General features: G+C 39.9%; 1 protein-coding gene and 1 pseudogene across 2 annotated transcripts in view; both read right to left on the bottom strand.

Moving 5' to 3' along the window:
* The window catches only part of Tmem45b (transmembrane protein 45B), a 36,036-nt gene extending 26,573 nt beyond the window's left edge, over positions 1 to 9,463 (bottom strand). The window contains exons 1-2 of one of the 2 annotated variants that reach the window (XM_023701550.1): positions 9,390 to 9,463; positions 5,372 to 5,510 (exon numbers count right to left, since the gene is read on the bottom strand). The gene's annotated coding sequence lies outside the window, so the exon portion shown is untranslated. The remainder of the gene's footprint in view (positions 1 to 5,371; positions 5,511 to 9,389) is intronic. The other variant, XM_004641417.2, reaches the window with a different exon arrangement.
* Positions 9,464 to 18,306: 8,843 nt separating this feature from the next.
* The window catches only part of LOC101582783, a 53,499-nt pseudogene continuing 52,655 nt past the window's right edge, over positions 18,307 to 19,150 (bottom strand).

Here is a 19,150-nt window from a genome sequence, read left to right as displayed (position 1 = left end):
AAAAAAAAAAAGAAAACTTCCCAAACATGGATAAAAAATTTGACATACAAAAAAATAGAGCTCCAAATGTCCAAGACTACAATAAATCTTCAGCAGGGTACATAATATCAACATTCCAGAAATTCTGGTTTCTTTTACCTCATTGTGCTTTGGGCTTGTCCTGGGTGGGTTGGGAGCCTGGGTTGCGTTTTGTTTCTGTGTCTTGTACATTTGTTTTCTAGGTGCAGTTTATGTTTTGGTTTCAGTGCCAAGGACTGAACCTAGGGCTTCCAACTTGCTAGGCAAGCATTCTACTGCTGAGCTAAATCCCTAGCCCTAATTTCTGTTTTCTCATTTTTCTCTTATTTTGTTTTCTTGGTTGCTGCTCACCAATTTCCTATGCCAGATAATTTCATTGCTAGTACTAAAGAATGTCTGTTTTTTAAGGTTTGTATCAATTTGAGAAGTTTAGAAGTTTGACTCAGCAAGGGGCCAGGGTTCTCACTTTGTAAACATCCTCATCCTGTGCAAGAGGAGGGCCCAGAGATGGTGTGAGTGCTACAGCTGCCCTGGGAGAAGGTACCCTGCTTACAATATAAGGGAGAAAAAGTGGCTTGCTATTCCCTCTTTTGCTCTTTTTGCTTTTTCAGTCTTCTGCTGCCTTCAACTGTTGCCTTTGTGTCACGCTATCCTGCCTTGGAGCCAACTGATTATGGACTGAAACCTTCACAAACTGTGAACTAGATAAACCTTTCTTTCCTTAACTTTGGTAATTGTATATTTTATCTCAGCAACCGGATAAAAGTAACTTAGACAGGTGGTCTTTATGTTTACTTTTAAGAACCTATCTTCCCTATTTTTTGAGGATGAAAAGTTGCTATTTTGTTCAGTACCCAGTCCTTTTGTACTGGAATATGGTGATTTTTTTTTTAATGGTGATTGTTATGACCCAGATAACAATCAATGTTATCTTGTAAGGGAGAAAAACTGCTTATAACATGATGACATCTTGGCTAAAGCAGTTCAATAGCAACAGCATCACATATAGCTGAGCTACTGACAAACTGTGGTAACTATTAGGTAACTATTAACCTAATACCTTTGACCATAGGATCAAATTCTATAGTTATATAACAAAATATAACATATACTAGCAACTAGAATGCAGTGATTTTACCCTGTTGCAGGGGTAAGGTTGGCATCAAGAGGGGAAAAGATATAGAAATGATTGAGGTCAAATATAGAAGAAGCTAGGCTGGGTGGCAAAGGATAATCACTCAGGATTTGGGAAGTTGAAGGACATGGGAGAAAGGGTGAAAGAGAAAATATTAGGATTATTGAAGTGAATAAGGAAGAAAAGTGACAATGTCTACTCACCTGAAGATATAATTTCAAGGGCTGCTGAGGAAAGAGAGAAAGAATGTAAGAAAACAAAAAGGAAGGTAATGAGCTTAGCTAAGGAAAGTTAAGGAAAAAAAAGGGAAAAAGAAAGAAAGGACAATACCACCAAAAATTAAAACACAACAAAAACAAAGAGAAAAATCAAAGCAAAACAACCCAACCAGACAGAAAAAGGATGACCAAACAAACAGAAATAAAAGCAATATCTATAGAGTATTCTACCTAACAACAGAATGCACATTCTTCTGAACACCACACAGGACTTTCTCCAAAACTGACCACATACTGGCTCATAGAATATGCTTAAGTAAATGCAAATTATCCTATGCAATAAAATTACCCTATTCATAACAAATCATAGTGCAATGAAGTTGACAACCGATGGCAAAAGAAACCATAAACCATAAACTAAGACTACATAAACCACTAAGACTACATGGAAATTAATACCATCCTGAACAACCAGTGGGTCACAGATGAAAGTAAAGAAGAAATTAGACATTTCTACAATTAAATGATAAGGCCAGTATGACACACTGGATCTGGAAGAAAGAGTGCCTCTTTAATAAATGATGCGTGGAAAACATGTCAAAGCCTAAAATAAGACACAGGCCTCTCACCATGCACCAAGTTAAAATAAAAATAAAGATCTAAATATGAAAACAAACCTTAAATATTCTGGAAGAAAGAATACATAGAAATCTTGTAGACATAGGTGTAAGTGAAGACTTTATGAACAAAACTCCACTACACAGGAACTCTCACAAAGAATCAACAACTGGTATCTCATCATATCAAAAAGCTTTTGCACAGCAAGTGAAACCGCCAAGAGTAAAGAGACAACCTACACTGTGGGAAAAGTTTTTAGTACCTGTTCCTCAGACAAAGAATTACTGTCAAGAGCATATAGAGAACTAAATAAACAAACAGCACCCTCACCACAAACCCAATTTAAAGACTCAATCCAAAAATAAGCATTTGAAATAAAAAGACATTTCTCCATTGAAAAATGGAACAGCAAATATATGAAAAAGTTTTCAATGTCACTGGCCATTTGAGAGATTCAAACTAAGACACTGAGGTTCCATCTCACTCCAGAAAGAATGGCTGTTACCAAGAAATCAACCAATAACAATTGCTGGTGCAGCTGTGGAGAAAAAGCACCCTTCTCCACTGTTTGTGGGGATGTTGACTGGCGCAACCACTGTGGAAGTCAGTGTGGGGATTTATCAAAAAACTAAAATTAGGTATTACATTTGACCCAGCTGTTCTCCTTCTTGGTAACTTCTCCAAAGAATTAAAAGCATTCTACCATAGCAATATATGCATATTCATGTTTATAGAAACCCAAATGCTCATCAACCAATAAATGGATAAAGAAGATGTGATTTTTTTTTAAATACAATGAAGTAGTATTCTGGCAGAAAGAATAGAGGAGGCCCTGCAAGATTCATTGTGGAATTCTACAGGAAATTTAAAGAAGACCTAATGCTGCTACTTCTGAAACTAATTCGTGAGTTGAAAGGGAAGTAGTACTCTCAGATGCATTCCTGGAAGCAAGCATTACTCTGATACCAAAACCAGAGAAGGAGCCAACTCAAAGGAGAACTACAGACCATTCTCCCTAACAAACATGGATGCAAAACTCCTCCGACAAAACAAAAAAAAAGGGGGGATATAAATGAAAGACCATTTTACAGTGAAAAAAAATCTGTTCATACAAAATAGGATAGATATACAGCTACTTTCTCTTAGTTCAGTGAGAAAGATTTGTACTAATAGTGTTTAGACAAGATGTCATGTCTGCATCTTGTATTCTGAATAACTACTACGAAGACAACAATATGCAATGTATTGATTATTGTAACTCTCCTACTAACCTGTTTTGAAACTGTCTCATTGCTATTTCTTTCTCATTAAAATTAATAAAAAAAATCCTCAGTAGGAAACTGGCAGATAGAATGCAGCAAGTCATTAAGAAGACTATATATACACCATGACCAAAAAAAAGGAGACATTTCTAGTTAAATGGTTGCACCTTGAAACCATACTCTTAAGTGAAATAAATCGAACAGACATGCTTAAATACTGCATTATTTCTCTGGTGTGAGAAACTGAATGTGTAAATAAGGACCAAAATGTACATATAATAGATGTTGGGAAATGGGAGATAATGTTCAAATGAGAACAAGTGAGCGAAGGAGGGAAAGGAAGGAAGGAAGGAACAAGAAAACATAATAGGGCCAGGGAGATGGCTCAGTAGAATAAGCGATTCCCTGGCAAGTGCAAGGGCCTGAGTTCAGTCCCCGGTTCTGCCAAAAAAACCAAAACAAACCAAAATAAAACAGAGAAAACATAATAGAAGGCAAAAATGTAAACAAAGATTCTATAAAAGAGGAGAAGAGGGGTTGAAGGGGAAGGAAAGGAATGGAAAAAAGCAATATATATTATGTACAGGTACAAATTTCCTATGATGAATGGGATCGTTATACCTAAAATGTACCAATAAGATGAAAGAAAAAAAAAAAAAAAAACCAAACAAACTTGGAATTGATGCTGTCTTTCATAATAAGAAAGGAAAGTCTTGGGAAGAATCTTTGTAGAAAGGCTTCCCTGATAGTTATGATGAGTATTTTATAATGTAAGTGGAGAGTTGTCAAGCACCATTATACCTCAGATAAAGATGTTTGGAAAAATTGCCATCTGTGGGTCATCTGTACATATAAAGGACAGGCCCACTCCCCTAGGCAAAAATCTAGTACCAGGAAAACATGATGGGAAGATTTGAAAACATGCCAGCTGCATCTATGGCAATGTTTCAAAATACAATTTGGGGAAAACAAAAGTGAAAGCATGAAAAAGAAAAAAGACATTTGAATATCACTGAATGATTTGGTGACTATTTTTTACTATTTGGTGAAAATACAAAATTAAGGCACAGTAACTGTAATGACTTACCTATAAAATACACGTTGGTAGTTTCTGACCAGTGATGACAAAAACTACAATGTTAACAATTAGAACAAAAGAAAATACAGCAAAAGCATTTCAAGGAGCTCAGTGAAAAACCCTCTAACTGGTGATTCCTAAGATAATACAATGATTTGTCTTGATGCAAGTAGAAAGTTAATAAAGAGAGTAATAGCCTCAGGAGGAGTGAGGCAGAAATCTGCTTGGAATAAAATAAAGGCACTTTTGCTAACCTACTCCAAATTCAGTGTTTCTCAGAGCATCGTCTGGCATTCACCTGCATTCAAATGACCTGGAAAGCCAGTCTATAGTTCAAATTCATAGATCCATCCTATCTCTAAGTACAGTCTTCTGTCTATATGTAGGCCCCCAATACCAAAACTGCACATGCGCAAGTCCCTTATAATAAAAGGGATAACTTGTACTTATCATTTACACACATCTTCCTGTGTACTTCAAATCATCTCTAGATTATTTAATAAAACCTCATACAATGTAAACGCTATGTAAATAACTATAGAATTTTGTATAGGGAATTATGCCAGGAAAACAGCCCATACATATTTAGTATATTCACTTTTTTGATCTGTGATTGGTTTTTATCTGTGAATGCAGAGTACCCGTATACAGAGGGACAACTGTAATAGCCTTTATTGGGCAGGCCATGGAATCCAGCATTTAAAAGAGTTCCCCTAGACTCAGTGCATTGTCTATTGCTTTTTTGGTAAACCAACCAAAAAAACCCCAGCCCATTTAAAAACAGAGTCTCTGGTTTGTACATCATAGCGTGGCTGACTCTACTATTTGCTCATCCAATGCCCACTCTCCTCCATTCCTTAGTCACAGAATTCCTTAGCCACAGAATTCATGGGCAACACGTCCAGTAAAACACTGGGTTTTCTCAGTTCCCTTTTTGGTGGAGCTGTTATGTAGCATATTTCTAGAAATAAGATATAGGAAACTTCCAGAAAATCTATTTTTATTTATTTATTTCTATTTTTGAAACGCAAAACAGACTCACCTGGTATTAAATGTTCTGCACTTCTTTCTGCTGAAACACCGGCACCTTGGAGACTCGTTGTGACAGCCCACCTGTTTCAGGTGAAGTTCTGAAATGCCTTTGCCAGCCTCAAACTTCTCCCCTCCAGACTTCTAGCTTTCTGAGAAAAATGAATGAATTACTTGTGTAAGCCACCTTAAACAAGGTTTTCTGTTATTTATAGCTGAATGAAATTCTAAGGTCATCTCATAGGTGTTTAAACATGTATTTAACAAATATTTAATGCCTCTAAAAATATTGAGCACACTGGATCATGTGGCTGTAGGTCAAGCAGGCCGAGCAGGCATCTGAATCGGTTTCAGAGACTTGTCTCGTTCTGGGACTTAGTCATAACTAGCAGCTTTCCGAATCACTCAGTCAGTGGGCCAGAGTAACACACACAATGTGTCCAGAATCCAAATAGGCCCAGCAGGGGCTGTGCCTGTTACTTGGTTGTAGAAGAAGCTGGATGCACCCACTTCTCCTTTAAATACGGCGCTGTGCTAGGAATCATTTAGGACAAATAAAATGTTTCCGCTCATAGAAGATAGGTAGACTGGGAGGATCTGTAAGTACAGAGGCCCTTGATGTATAGTGATTTGACTTAGAGTTTCCGATTTAGGAGATAGTGGGAAGCCGTAAGCATTATTTGGTAGAAATGGTGTTTCAGGTTTTGAACACTAATCTGGGTGTGCCGTATGTGTGCATGAGTCTTTCCCTGCTAGGCAGCAGCAGTCATGTGACCCCACCTGGGAACTGCCCTGTGCTGTGTTTTCCTGAGCAAAAATGTTTGGAGCAAGATGTAGTAGATGCATTTTTGATTTGTGATATTTTCAATTCATGGTTTGTCTGGATCAGTAATTTTGTAAATTACAAAACATCTGTATTTGAGGTTAGGATTCAAAAAGATGATGGCTTGCTGTTGGAGACTTCAAGCTCATAGAATAAATCAAAATAAGTCTCTTACTTTATGCGTTTAGGGAATTCACAAGAGAACACATGCCAGAAACAGCAACAGTCTGGACATCAGGAGACGTAGGTTTTAATAGTATTAGCTGTAGTTCTCAGAGTTGTAGTGATCTTCCTGTCTTAGCCTCCTCTGCCCCTCAGCTGGGATTATAGGTGTCTGTCACCATGTCTAGTCTCAGTGGCTGCTAGGTGTGCCCAGGTTGGGGTTTGCACAGCATGTGTCATCCAGGTTCAAACCCAAGTCCTTGCACTTGCCAGGCAAGTGCTTAGAATGCTGAGTTCTCTCCAGCCCCTGAATCTCTCTCTCTCTCTCTCTCTCTCTCTCTCTCTCTCTCTCTCTCTCTCTGTATGTAGTACAGGGTCTACAGGGTCTTACTACACAGTGAATCTCTTTTTCTTGAAAAACAAGTCCTTAATGGCTCTACTCAACTTTGAAGTATTTTTGTGATTATACTGAAGTAAGAGATGGGTATGAAGTGGACCAACTCTTCTCTGATCCTAAGATCAGAGTTCTAAGAGTTCAAGTGAGAGACTATATTAAGTCACTTGTTCAGGAGAAACAAATTATAGTCCTTTATCACAAAACTAAGCCACAGCAGCAGCAACAACAACTTTCTAATGGGAGGAGCTATTATTCTGGAAGAATTCAGGCTGATGTCCTGGTGCTGCCCTTTACTGACTAGAAAACTCTGAGTCAGATACAAAATTCTTTTGACTCAGTTTCTTCAGCTATTGTATGAAGACACTACTTTCAAAATGCTGCATATACAAATTACTTTTGCTCTGTGAAGCCCTATTATGATTTGATTACTACTAAGACATCAATAATGGCTTTAATATCTAAATTATGGTAAAGGGAATAAATGGCATGACTTGTTATCTTCAGTGTAATTTTGCATCACATATAGGTGGCTGATAGGTTTTTTTAAACTCTTTTTTTCTTTTTCCAGATTGAACTCAGGACCCTGCACTTGCCAGGCAGGCACTCTACTGAGCTATCTCCCAAGCTCTTGACTCTTTCAATGTGTCTTGAGGCTGCTTAATATATATAGGAGAGAACAGATTATAAAAAGGCAAACAAATTAAGATTTGACCGATCTCTTTCTGTTAGTTTCCAGCTCCAGGGGGAGCGGGCTGGCTGGTAAAAGCTGAGTTCAGAGGAAGTGTAGAGTGTAGTGCCTGAGATCTCTGGTTGTTCCTATTCAGCATGGGCAGTATCGTGAATCATCTACCGTATGGCTTGTGCCCTGTCTGTAGAAACAAATGTAGATGGTAAATGTACTACAGATGCTTTTTGATGACATATCCACGACCTTACTTCTCTTAGAGTGAAAAAGTTTCCCAAGTGCAGGGACGTTGTCTATGGGAGTGGCTTTTCATGTGGCAGAGCTGCTCTTACCTATTTTGAATAAGCAAATATTTGAAGAAAGAGATAATCTTTTTATACCCATAGGCAACCTTTGTGCTTTGAACAAGCACAGTGGCTGGTGTTATTTTGAAGTGTGGAGAGTGAAAGAGAAGTGTCTCTCTCTTTTTTCTTTTAAATAATCCTATCTGAAAGTGCCACTTGCTAAGATTAAGCTAGAGCCACAGCCAAGGACATATCAGGGGAGGTCTCAAGTGGAACATCGGAGAGCACCTGGGAGATTCAATAGCTTTACTTTGGTCACTACAATCCACAGGAAGTAACCCACAGGTAGAGAAAGGTGCATGGTTGGAGGGTAAGTAAACGACAGTACCGATTCCGTCTTCTGTGGAAGAAATGAGAGGACACCAAAGCTCTCTAGGAAGTGGGAAGTTGAACATCTGGCTCTTATATTATCAGAACAAATACTATGCAACCATATATAATGCCTCACCTTCTGCTTATCTCCAGCAAGCCTCCCCCCTTGTAAAATCAAGGGGCCTTACCCAATAAAGCCTATCACTTGCATATATTTCCCAGAAACTGTGGCGATGAAGAGCGATCGTGTTGTTATTAAGCAAGAGACTCTCAGGGCTGAAGAGCTGTGTTTAAAGTGGGCGGGGTCCCTGCCTTACCAGGCACTGTAATTCTCCACCTTAGTGCTTGCTGCCTAGAGAGCCCAGACTCCGCGGAATACAAAGCACAGCCTGAGTTGGGGACCCTTGTCCAGCCCAGGGGCACTTTTCTTATGGGCAGTAAGCAGTACTTCCTATTTTAAAAGGAGTGTATAATTACAAGGTAAATGCTGTGTGTAGCCTTTCAGTTGGGAGGCTGCACCAGTGAGGAGCCAACAGAGCCCTAAGAGGTGGAGGAGAGGAGACTGGGAATACTTTGTGGAGGAAATGGCCCTTTCTGTGACTTTAGGAGAGGGCTGCCCTACGATTTAAAACGATTTTCATTTCACAAAGCTCAGGTTCCCCTGGCTGAAATGTTAATTTTCTTCTGTTTAGGGCTGGGTCACATCTCCAGGGTCATTCCCCTCGGACAGGCCAAGGGTCCCCAACCCAAGGCTGATTTTACCTGAGCTCCCGCGGGGCTTCTGCTCCTCGCGCTACTCACGAAAGCTAAATACAGGCTCCAGCGGCTTGACCCCCTCGAGCTCTTAGACACCAGCCTCCTGGCGCCTGTATTTGCGGATCAGCACTAACCAGGAGCGACGACAGCGGTCCAGGCGCCCACAGCGACGCTGGCAGAAAACAGCGCGAGGTCCTGCGCCCGGTGGCGCCACCCTCGCGGACCGGTGGGCCGGAGGCCAGGGCTTCACACCTTGTGGTCGCTCGAGGGAGGCTAATCGCAGGACCCTGGCCTCAGGCGCCCGTCCCCTGCCTCCCTCTGCGACTCCACCCCATCTCAGCGTCTTCCCAGTCCGAGCCTTCTTTGAGCGCCTTACTGTCCCAGGCTTCTTCTTGGAGTCTCCCCCCAACCCCCAGCCCTCTTGCCCAGCTTGAGAACCCCCGCCCCTCCCTCTCCTCCCCCTTCTCCCCTTTCCTTTCCTCTTTTCCCTTCCCCCATCCCGCCCTGCCCTGCTTTCCGCGTCTGCACCCCTCGACGCAGTGGGCGTCTGACCTGTGGGTGCTCGGAGAGTCCGCAGCCAGCGCCTGTGACAAGCGCCCAGCGGTAGCAGGTGCAGGCGCCTTCCGCGCCCCGCCCCGCCCCGCCCCGCCCGCGTCCTCTTCGACCTGACCTCCCCGCCCCGCCAGTCTCTCCAGCTGCGTGCTCTTGGCCGGCCCTTGGAGATGTCCGGGTTCTGAGGCACTCCCGGGAAAGGCAGGCTCCCAGGTCATCTAGGTGGACTTAGGGTGACTTTGCACTGTGCAGCACTTGGGGAGGACTCTGAACACCCAGCCAAACAATTACCTTGAGTGGGAAGATCGCTTGTAGCAGGAAGAGGCTCCAGCGGCATATCCAGGAACAGAATCCACTTTTTTTGGGGGTAAGGGTTGTTGGCTAACTTTAGAATGTCACATAATTCGCTCGCACATTCGTTCACTGCTTGTGCTCAGTGGACAACAAACCTGACGGTTGGGCACCTTCTAGGGGTCCTCGAGGGGCTGCCTTCCTTCCCAGGAGGCAGGACTTTCCTTGTAGTATCTAATGCTACACTTCTTTGTAGTATCTGTAGCCAAGACATTAGCCACCTGCACCGTTGGATTGGTCCTCATTCCTTGAGAATGTTAAAACAATAATCTGCTGATGAGTATATGGAGAGGAGCGTTGGTGGAGGCACCTAACCAAAGCTTCACAGAGGGCAGGAGACGCTCAAGGTTAGGAGAGCGCTCAAGGCTAAGATACATGAATCTAGCTCTGCAATACGCCTTTTAGTTCATTCCACTGCTGAGGATTTCATGGAAACGATGTTTGTGTTTGAGCTATAAAGCAAGGTAACAAGAAGGGCAAGAGTCCTAGGTGCAGCTACTTTGGATCAATTGCCTTTTCTGTTCTGTAAAGTCAAAGAAGGGCACTCTGGAGCATAGGACATCAACCTGTGCAGATCTTTCCTCTGCAAATGGGAGTGCGTGGGACAGACTGCAGGGCATAGTGTCCAGGGAGCTGTGCTCTCAGTTGCAAGTATAACGGAGCCATGCACCTGGGGAACATGACCTGCAGGAGCCCCGCGCTGGAGAGCACCACGTAAGCTTCTGCAGCGACCATCCTTAAGAGGGATCTTGTGAGGAACAACAATTCTCCCATATGGCAAGCTTCCAGGGCTCCATCTTGTCACCCATTTCAAAATATGTGGGTGTGAGCAAGTGCAAGGTCCATACCTTGTGCCTTAGCTGTTCAACCTCCCACCCTTTTCCTGGTGCTTGCTAACATTAGCTCGTGGATTTTGAAATGGACAATTAGGTGGAGTCCCGTGTATCTGTCACCCTGGGAGAGGCTGCTGCTCTTTGCATGATCCTTTTTATGGCCTGTCTCTTTAGTAATGCTTTACTTTGCTCATAGCTAGGGTCATGAAACAAACATGGGGCCTCTTAACTGTGTGGGTAGAAGTGTTTCTTTTCATAATTTTTATTGAAACATGTTTGCAGCACATAATGGTGACTACATACTTCATGGGGAGTTGAAACATGTGCACAGTAGTCTCAGTTCTTTTCCATCCCCCTTCTCTTCCTTTTGTTCTCCTCCTTTCACCTCTTGGTTTCTTTCCCATTCACAAAAGATGGATTTCCTATTACCTATTTTTATGTAGGTCTTTTTTTTTTTTTTGGTGGAACCAGGGATTGAACTCAGGTCCTTGGGCGTGCCAGGGAAGCACTTATTCCACTGAGCCATCTCCCTGGCCCTGTAGGTCTTTGTTTATATTTTTGCATCTCTCATGAGAGAAGGTTTCTCATAAGAGAAAATATGTGGCATTTAAGCTTGTAGGTCTGATTTATTTCACTTAACAGTATGATCTCAAGGTACATCCATTTTCCTACAAATGACTCAAGTTTATCTTTCTTTTTATGGAGAAGTATATGTGTATATAAATACTACATTTTCTTTATCCATTCATCTGTTGATGGACATATAGGTTGCTTCTCAGATTTAGCTATTATGAGCTGTGCTGCTCTACACTGTCATGCGATGGCTTTATCTATTTCAGGAGGGATCCCAGAAGGGAAATAGGTGGGTCAAGTGGAATTTCTATTTTATTTATTTTTTGTACCAGAGATTGAACTCCTATTTTTATTTATTTATTTATTTTTGAGGAATCTATACACTGAGGTCTATAACAGCTGTCCAAGTTTACAGTCCCACCAACCATGTACAAGGAAGGGTTCATTTTCCCCTAGAGATGCTTCTTAATATTGGAAAATCATAACCAAGTATAAAATCTAAGTTTTAGAACAGATATGTTTTTTTAAAAAGTGTATATTTGGCCATCTTTTTTTTTTTTTTTTTTTTTTTTTTTGCGGTACCGGGGATTGAACTCAAGACTGTGTTTGCTAGGCAAGCACTTATTCTACTGCGCTATCTCTCTTGCCCCATTTGGCCATTTTTAACTTGATCTGTAACAATAATCTAAATAAACAGCCACAATCAGATAATAAAAAGTATTTTTTTTCTTTCCTGTATTTAGGAGACTCTACAGGGTCTGCAGGGTCTCATTACATAGATGGGACTCGTAGTGATTCTCCTGTGTTCAGTCTCCCAAGTGCTGGGACTGGAGGTGTGTGCCACCATGCCCAGTCTCAGTTGCTGTCTCAGCATGTCCTGTGGGCTGGGCTGGCATGGCAGGCTGGGGACCCTGGCCACTGCATTCTGCCTAAGTAGGTGTTTTAGTCTGCTGAGCTATCAGGCCCACCCTTAAAAAGTAAATTGTTAATTAACTATAAAACAATAAAAGGGCCAGTAAGATAACTCAGCGAACGAAAGTGCCTACTTAGGCAAGTTCAGGGTCCGGGTTTGATCCCTGGCGCCACACGCCACGCCAGCCCTGCCCCGGGGCACACTGAGCTGGCCAGAGTCTGACCATGGTGATGCATGCCTGTAAGCACAGTGTTTTACTAAAAACCTGGTCATATTACAGTAAGGTCTTACTAGTTCCTAGTAAGAGTATCCAAAGTATTTGAAACGGCATCTCAGCAGCTGAGGGGCCAGACACAGGAGGAGCTGCTCTGCTGTCACCATCTGCAGCTGAACCAGTCCAAAGACATCATCCCAGATGCAGCCAGCAACTTATTGGACAGCCTAATCCCTAAACGAGTGGACCTGCATGCAAAGTAGGTCAAATCCTACTGTTTATAAGTTACAAATTCATGAGAAACGTTCAACAGCCACTTACAATTCTGAAAACTCTAAATTTATTCACTCCTGACACTCATATTTTCCCCCATTTTATCCTGATAAATCTACCAAACTAAAACTCATTTTTAATGACTTGAATAAAATAGTCAAGACACTGTTTAACATTTTTATTCAATGCATGATTGCTTGTGTTTACTTCTTCGTGTTCAGCTACCTATTGCATAGGCAAGAGGAAATCTTGAACAAAATTTTCTTAAACTCTCAGCCTTATGTTCTGACTTGAAATACTGAGGACACACTCCTGATGATTTCTCTACAATTTTTTTTCATATCATTGGTAACCACAAATCCCATGTGTACATCAATTTCCATTATTTTGAAATAAAGAATTAGAACGTAACAACTGTTACAGGTACACATGTAACTTTAAAGATTTAATTGGCTGAACTACATCTCCCTTTAAGTTAATTGTATAACATCAATTAGCTGTTAGATTCAGTAGGTCTCTGTTGGTAAGCCCTAATTATTTGAACATTTACCAACCTCTATGAGTAGATTGATACTCCTGTTCAACCCTATTTAAAAAAGAGAAGAAAGAATGACCACTTCTTGGTTGTATTGGGAGTTAACAGCCCATCAGAGAAGCATTTCATAGAATAACACTTGACTCCAATCTCACATTTTCAAGGAACTTGTAGCTCTAAAAATCTTTGCTGAGTTGCAGGGTACTGTGTGGTCCTCTGACTAGGAGAACATCACAGTCAACATACTTCTAAAAAACCCAGGGTGCAACTCGAGTTATGCATGGTCACATTATCCCAAGTCCTAGTAGAAAACAACATTATGGCCCATAATGACCATATTCAAATAAGAAACCTAGTAACACAGACCTTAAAGGGGTCTGTCTAGTCACCATCCCAAGGCAAAAAACAATATGTAAGGTGCAGCTGAAGCTGGAAATATTTCAGTCCTGAGAAAAACATCTTGCCTGAGACAAATCCAGTCACCCTGTGTGTGTGATACTAACTTTGTTAAAAGTAGAAATAGGCCTGGCAAGATAGCTCAGTGGACTAAGCACCTGCTTTGGCAAGTACAGGAACTAGGCTTTGATCCCTGGTCCCACATGGTGCATTGGCCTGCCCCTGGGTGTGCTGAGCCAGTGACTAGTTGGGGCATGATGGTGCATACCTGTAATCCCATTGCTGGGGAGGCTGAAAACAGGAGGATCACTATGAGTCCGAGTTGCATAGTGAGACCATGTACTGATATCCCCAAAGTGGTTGTGAAGTTCCTCTTCTCTCATCAGGAGAGAGCTTTACCTGACCTCAGCTTTAGTCTTTTGTCTATATTTATTTATCCCCTCACTGCTTTTCTCCAGGACCATTGAGAGCAACAGTGTTGTGACAGTTTTCATCCTCTTGACCATCTACATTGACTAATTCTGTGGTGTCATTGATTGTTATTATCCTTCAGACAAATAAATTTAATTTGCTTCTGTTTTCACAGATGGGTCATTCTGGGGTAGGAAAGGTTCTATGATGACTTCCTCTTCCAGAGTGCAAGATGCAGGTTTTCATCGTATGATCAAAATTCAATTTTAAAACAAAAGGGGATATCAACTTTTCCCCTTCTCTGTAGTGTATATTATCATAATTCAATCAGGTAGCAACAACAACAACAAAGCTTGTTTGGAGTCAAGGATATGCTTGCATTTTGCTACAGCATGCTGTCTGGCTGTGTCATGAATCCGGATCTGGAGAAGAAGCTGACAAAGATAAAGTTAGAACTGACATGGGGCCTACTGAAGGGATTGACTCTGAATGCCCAAGAGATGGTAACCAAAATGGGAATCAAATGTCTGAATAGGTAATAGAATGCATAGAGGTAACTGAGCTAAAAGTTAACAGTATTTTTAAGACAGAATAAATATTAAAAAGTATATTAATTATTGATAAAAGATTGTATTCCTTTCAATTGCTTCTAAGAGATCTCTGCTAATTGATGAACAACAAAATCTGAGTAGCCTATTTGTAATTGTAAATCTATAAAATTATAATAGAGTTACTATAATTTAATAAGGTCAAAATATATTTGAGTGCATTCTGGTTTTGTAAGGCATTTGTTTGTTGAAGCTGTTATTCCATGTACTTGTTCATTTGTCTTGTCTGTCATATCTGTGAACAACTGTTCCCCTTTTATTTGAGCTCAATAATTTTTTTCTTTTGCATTTTTGGATCTTTTGTTCATAATACAACTTGTGTTTTAGACATAAAAGCATGCTTCCACCTGGGTTATCAGGTGGTCTAAGTGACATCAAAATTATTTTTCCCACAGTTCATTAAAAACTTAAGATAATTAACAAAAGTTTCCTAGGGTATGGAATGATCATTGGATAGGATTCAAATTGGTGAAAAGAGGAGTGGCCAACATTTAGTCATTGGTAAGGATCTCTCAATGTTATCCATAGTCTTTTGAGAGACTCCTTCCCAGTAATTTGATCATTTAATTAATGGTAAAGTTTTCTAGAAAAAAAAGTACAATAAGGTTTTCTCCTAAAAGATGCTCTTGGTGGAACACTAAGTTAAAAAACACAGGTTTTCACATGTGTGTGGTAATTCATTATTGTTACTCTTATGGTGTATTAGATGGATTCATGATTTCAGATATGCAGGTCTTCCAAAATGCAAAACAAGGATTGTTTATGGTGGTAAGACTTTATTTCAGAGACCTCTGCCTGTAACAAGAACTTGTGATATATATCCCATTAAAAGACAATAAATTAGGTAAAAGCTTCTTATATATTAGCTATAGATGATTTGTTAAAAGGGTTATGTTATGTCAAAATGAAAATTTAAGTATGTTACAAAATGTCAGCATGACTGTCATGTTTCAATTTTATGTAGGGTTTTGCTTTCTAAATTTCTTTCTTTTTATTTTTAAGTTATTTTCACATTTTATTAAAAAACATATATCAATTCTGAATTCCATACAATTTGACATTCTAATTCAATTTTCTTTTATTTATTTGCACTTATAAATCTATGTTACTATTAGTAACGATATCTCTCACTAACCATGTGAACTCATGGACTCTAAGAAAATCATGATGATACTTACTCTGCCTTAATGATTATGTATATGTCCATGAAATTTTATTTATTTTTTTAGTTTTTTTTTTACTTAGAAACATTTTTTAAAATTAGGTATTATCTATATTAAAATTACATGCTGACCTCTAAATCCCACAGAAAATAGTGTCATCAGTTCTTTTTTTCCCCATAATTTTATTGAGAAACAAATAGCAATGAGACAGTTTCAAACCAAATTAGTAGGACAGTTTCAATAATTAACACATTGCACACATTCTTCCTAGTGGTTAATTGCTGTACAAGATGCGGACATGATATTCTATTTACAAACACCATTAGAACAAATCCTTCTATTCATTAAGAGACTGTAACTATATATCTATCCTAACCACTTTGAATATACAGATACAAAATGGACATTCATCTGTATCCCCTTTTTTGTTTAGTTCCAGCATTTGAATATTATAGGTGTGTTAACTCAGCAAAATATTCTAAAAGAGTCCAGTAGTCCATAACAGTATTGGGTCTTCCGCTTGACTGGCAATGTCAGAAATTGTTGACCTGAGTCCTGCTTTTTAAATTTCTGTATAAAAATATGTAACTGGTGTCTGTTAACATTCTTTAGGGACTTAAATATTAGAATATCCATAGTTGTTAAAATATAACAGTTCCATTTTATGTCCTAGAGTGTTTGATATTTAGATAAGATAGTAATATTAAGCTCACTGCCTCTGTTACAGTGTCATGTCATTAATCTTCTCTTCTGGAGGTTCACCAACTCAGGTTTCAACAACCAATATTTAAATAGACAGATGAGCAAAGAGGATAGTCAATATTTTGGTGCTAGATTTCTGAGTTCAGTGAGGACCCAGGCCGTAAGAGAACTTCTTTCCGCCCCCCCATCACAATGGATATTTATTGGAAATTAAAAACAGAAATATGGAAAAGTCCCTGAGTTGGATCCTTGCTCTATGAGCTCAGTTTATTCATGACATAAAAGAACTTCTGTTGTGACTTTCTATAGCTTGGATGAATCTCTGATTTTCTGATTAAGAAAATTGTAGGGCACAGAGCAAAGTGATTCAACAATGTGTCATGTGCCTAAGGAGAGTCATCAGGAGAGAAAAAAAATCCCCCAAACTTTCACAGAAAGCTTGATCAAGCAATGGCTATGACTTATCCAGATGGATGACACTGACTGAACTAAAACATGCTATATTTGGTCCCAAGGTAATTCTGAGGAGACTTAACTTACCTTGATAGATAACAAAAAATTGATTAATACCAATATTGCCATAGTTTGCTCTTAAACACCCAGCAGAAATGTATGACCATAAGATATAAAAACAAATGCCACAATAATATGTTGGCTGTACAAGATTCAAATCACTAACAACTTTCGACAATTGCCAGCTATACTGGTAACACACTACTCTTATGGATTATTGAGCTGTATAGAGATAACTGGTTGAATGCAAGTACCCAAAATCTTTAGCCTAAAGGAGTAAGTTCACACAAAATGGAAAGGGTTCAAAAATGAGAAGGTCTTCTGCAAAGGTCCTCCAAACACAGCTTCTTGAACTGCAACTGAACACCCATCACTTACACTACCAAACAGAAACAAGGGTGATATAGGGAATGACTGAAACTGAAAATACTTGAGTCCTGAGCACATCTTACCTGAGTCAATTGTAGTCATTAGCCAGTGGGCAACCCTGTGTACATGATGCTAACTTTGTTAAAAGCATAAATAAATGCCAGAGTGGCCTTGCCATTCCTGTTTTCTCATCAGGAGACAAGGCTCCATCTGACCTCAGCTTTAGTCTCTTTTCTATAATTCTTCATCCTCTCACCATTTTCCCCAGGACCATCAAGAGCTGCATGGGTTGTGGCAACAATACACAGAAGCCAACTAATGAACTAGCATCATACTAAAAGTCCAGGTTAACAAATATGATCTGAACTACCAATACTAATGTAACAGACTCTAGAGGTGCTAGATATTAGTGATTGCCATCTTTTTATTATTTCTAGTTTTAAACCACTTAACTGCATAGTGCCTTATTTTTATTTCTATTTGTTTATTTATTTTTTGTATAGTGCCTTTAAGACATGATAGAATTTCTTTAATCTGACATCAAAAATTGCTCCAATTACAAAATGATTTGTTTCTGCAGACCTAGAATAATTTAGAATAAAATAAAAAATAAGATTAACACAGGTGGAATTCAACTTTTCCTAATCCAATTACTTGTACCTATTAAAAGTGAGAACCAAAAAACAAACAAACAAACAAACAAACAAACAAAAAAACAGTGAGAACCTTTTGCATGACCTGCCAGTTTCCCATTCCTCTTGTCAGCTTAAAAAAAGAAGTATTTCTTGGGAAGTCAGGATTCATTAAGAACATTCAGGTTGAAGATTGCTTTATTGTACCACATACCTTAAAATTTTTTGTTTCTCAATTTCCATACTAGTTCACATCATTTGAAGCCAGATATTTAAAAGACATGGTTAACCAACTCTTCAGTGTTGGTCCTAGAAAACAAGCTCCGACGGATCTCTGAATAATGGAAAAGACAACATCCAGCCAAGAACATCTGAGTGGTGTTGATGGTCACACTTTTAATGTTCAGGGCACAGTCTGAAAAGGATGAAGGCTACCATCCCTTGGTGTCAGAGTTTGGTGTCATATTTTCAGTACTAATGGGTTGCATGTTGTACACAAGTTTCTGTGCATGTTCAAGACACAAATTTTTAGTTCACTTAATTTCTTTGTCAGCAATTTAATTTTTGTTGCCAACTGTTCATTCTGTTCTTTTTGCTGATTTGCTATTTGCAGGTATCTTGTGCTTTCTGCTTGATTTTCAATTGGCTCTTTCTCACACACATGTTGTTCCTCTCTCTGCGTTGGACACTTGCCACTATTTCCACCCATGGGTGAACTCTTTGCTTTGCTTGCTTGGAGGTGCTGCATAGCCTCCTTCTGTAGGACTAGCAGGCACTAGCTGAGGAACCTGCTGCAACCACTGGCAAGTGCCTGGGTATGAATAATATATCGTGGGCCCACTCCTGGAGAATGGTTTTGCTGCACCTCCTTTCTCATTTGGGCACTGTCCCTTGCCAGCACAGATCAGGTAGAAATGACAGCAAGGTGATCCATCATTTAACCTGCCAAAAAAAATATTCACATATACCCACACTTCCAGCCCACCTAACCCCAACTGGCCTCCACTCAGAGCATTCCCAGACAGCCTGGCCTGACGTGACCCAGGCCTCTCAGCCCAGGAGCCATCGAGGAGGAGCGACGATGGTTAGGAAAACCCGCAGCCTCTGCCCAGTCTGTTTCTATGGCCACCAGTTTCCCCTCCTACAGGGTGTCCCTGGGGTAGTGGTGGGGTTGAGGGGGCACCATCTGCTTGTGGTTTTGATCTGCATTTTCTTTCTTTCTTTCTTTCTTTCTTTCTTTCTTTCTTTCTTTCTTTCTTTCTTTCTTTCTTTCTT

Source organism: Octodon degus, unplaced genomic scaffold, assembly GCF_000260255.1.
Source record: "Octodon degus isolate 3935 unplaced genomic scaffold, OctDeg1.0 scaffold00136, whole genome shotgun sequence".
In the NCBI taxonomy this organism is placed as follows: domain Eukaryota; kingdom Metazoa; phylum Chordata; class Mammalia; order Rodentia; family Octodontidae; genus Octodon; species Octodon degus.
The sequence above is the reverse complement of the archived record's forward strand: the minus strand, read 5'-3'. Positions and strand labels throughout refer to the sequence as shown.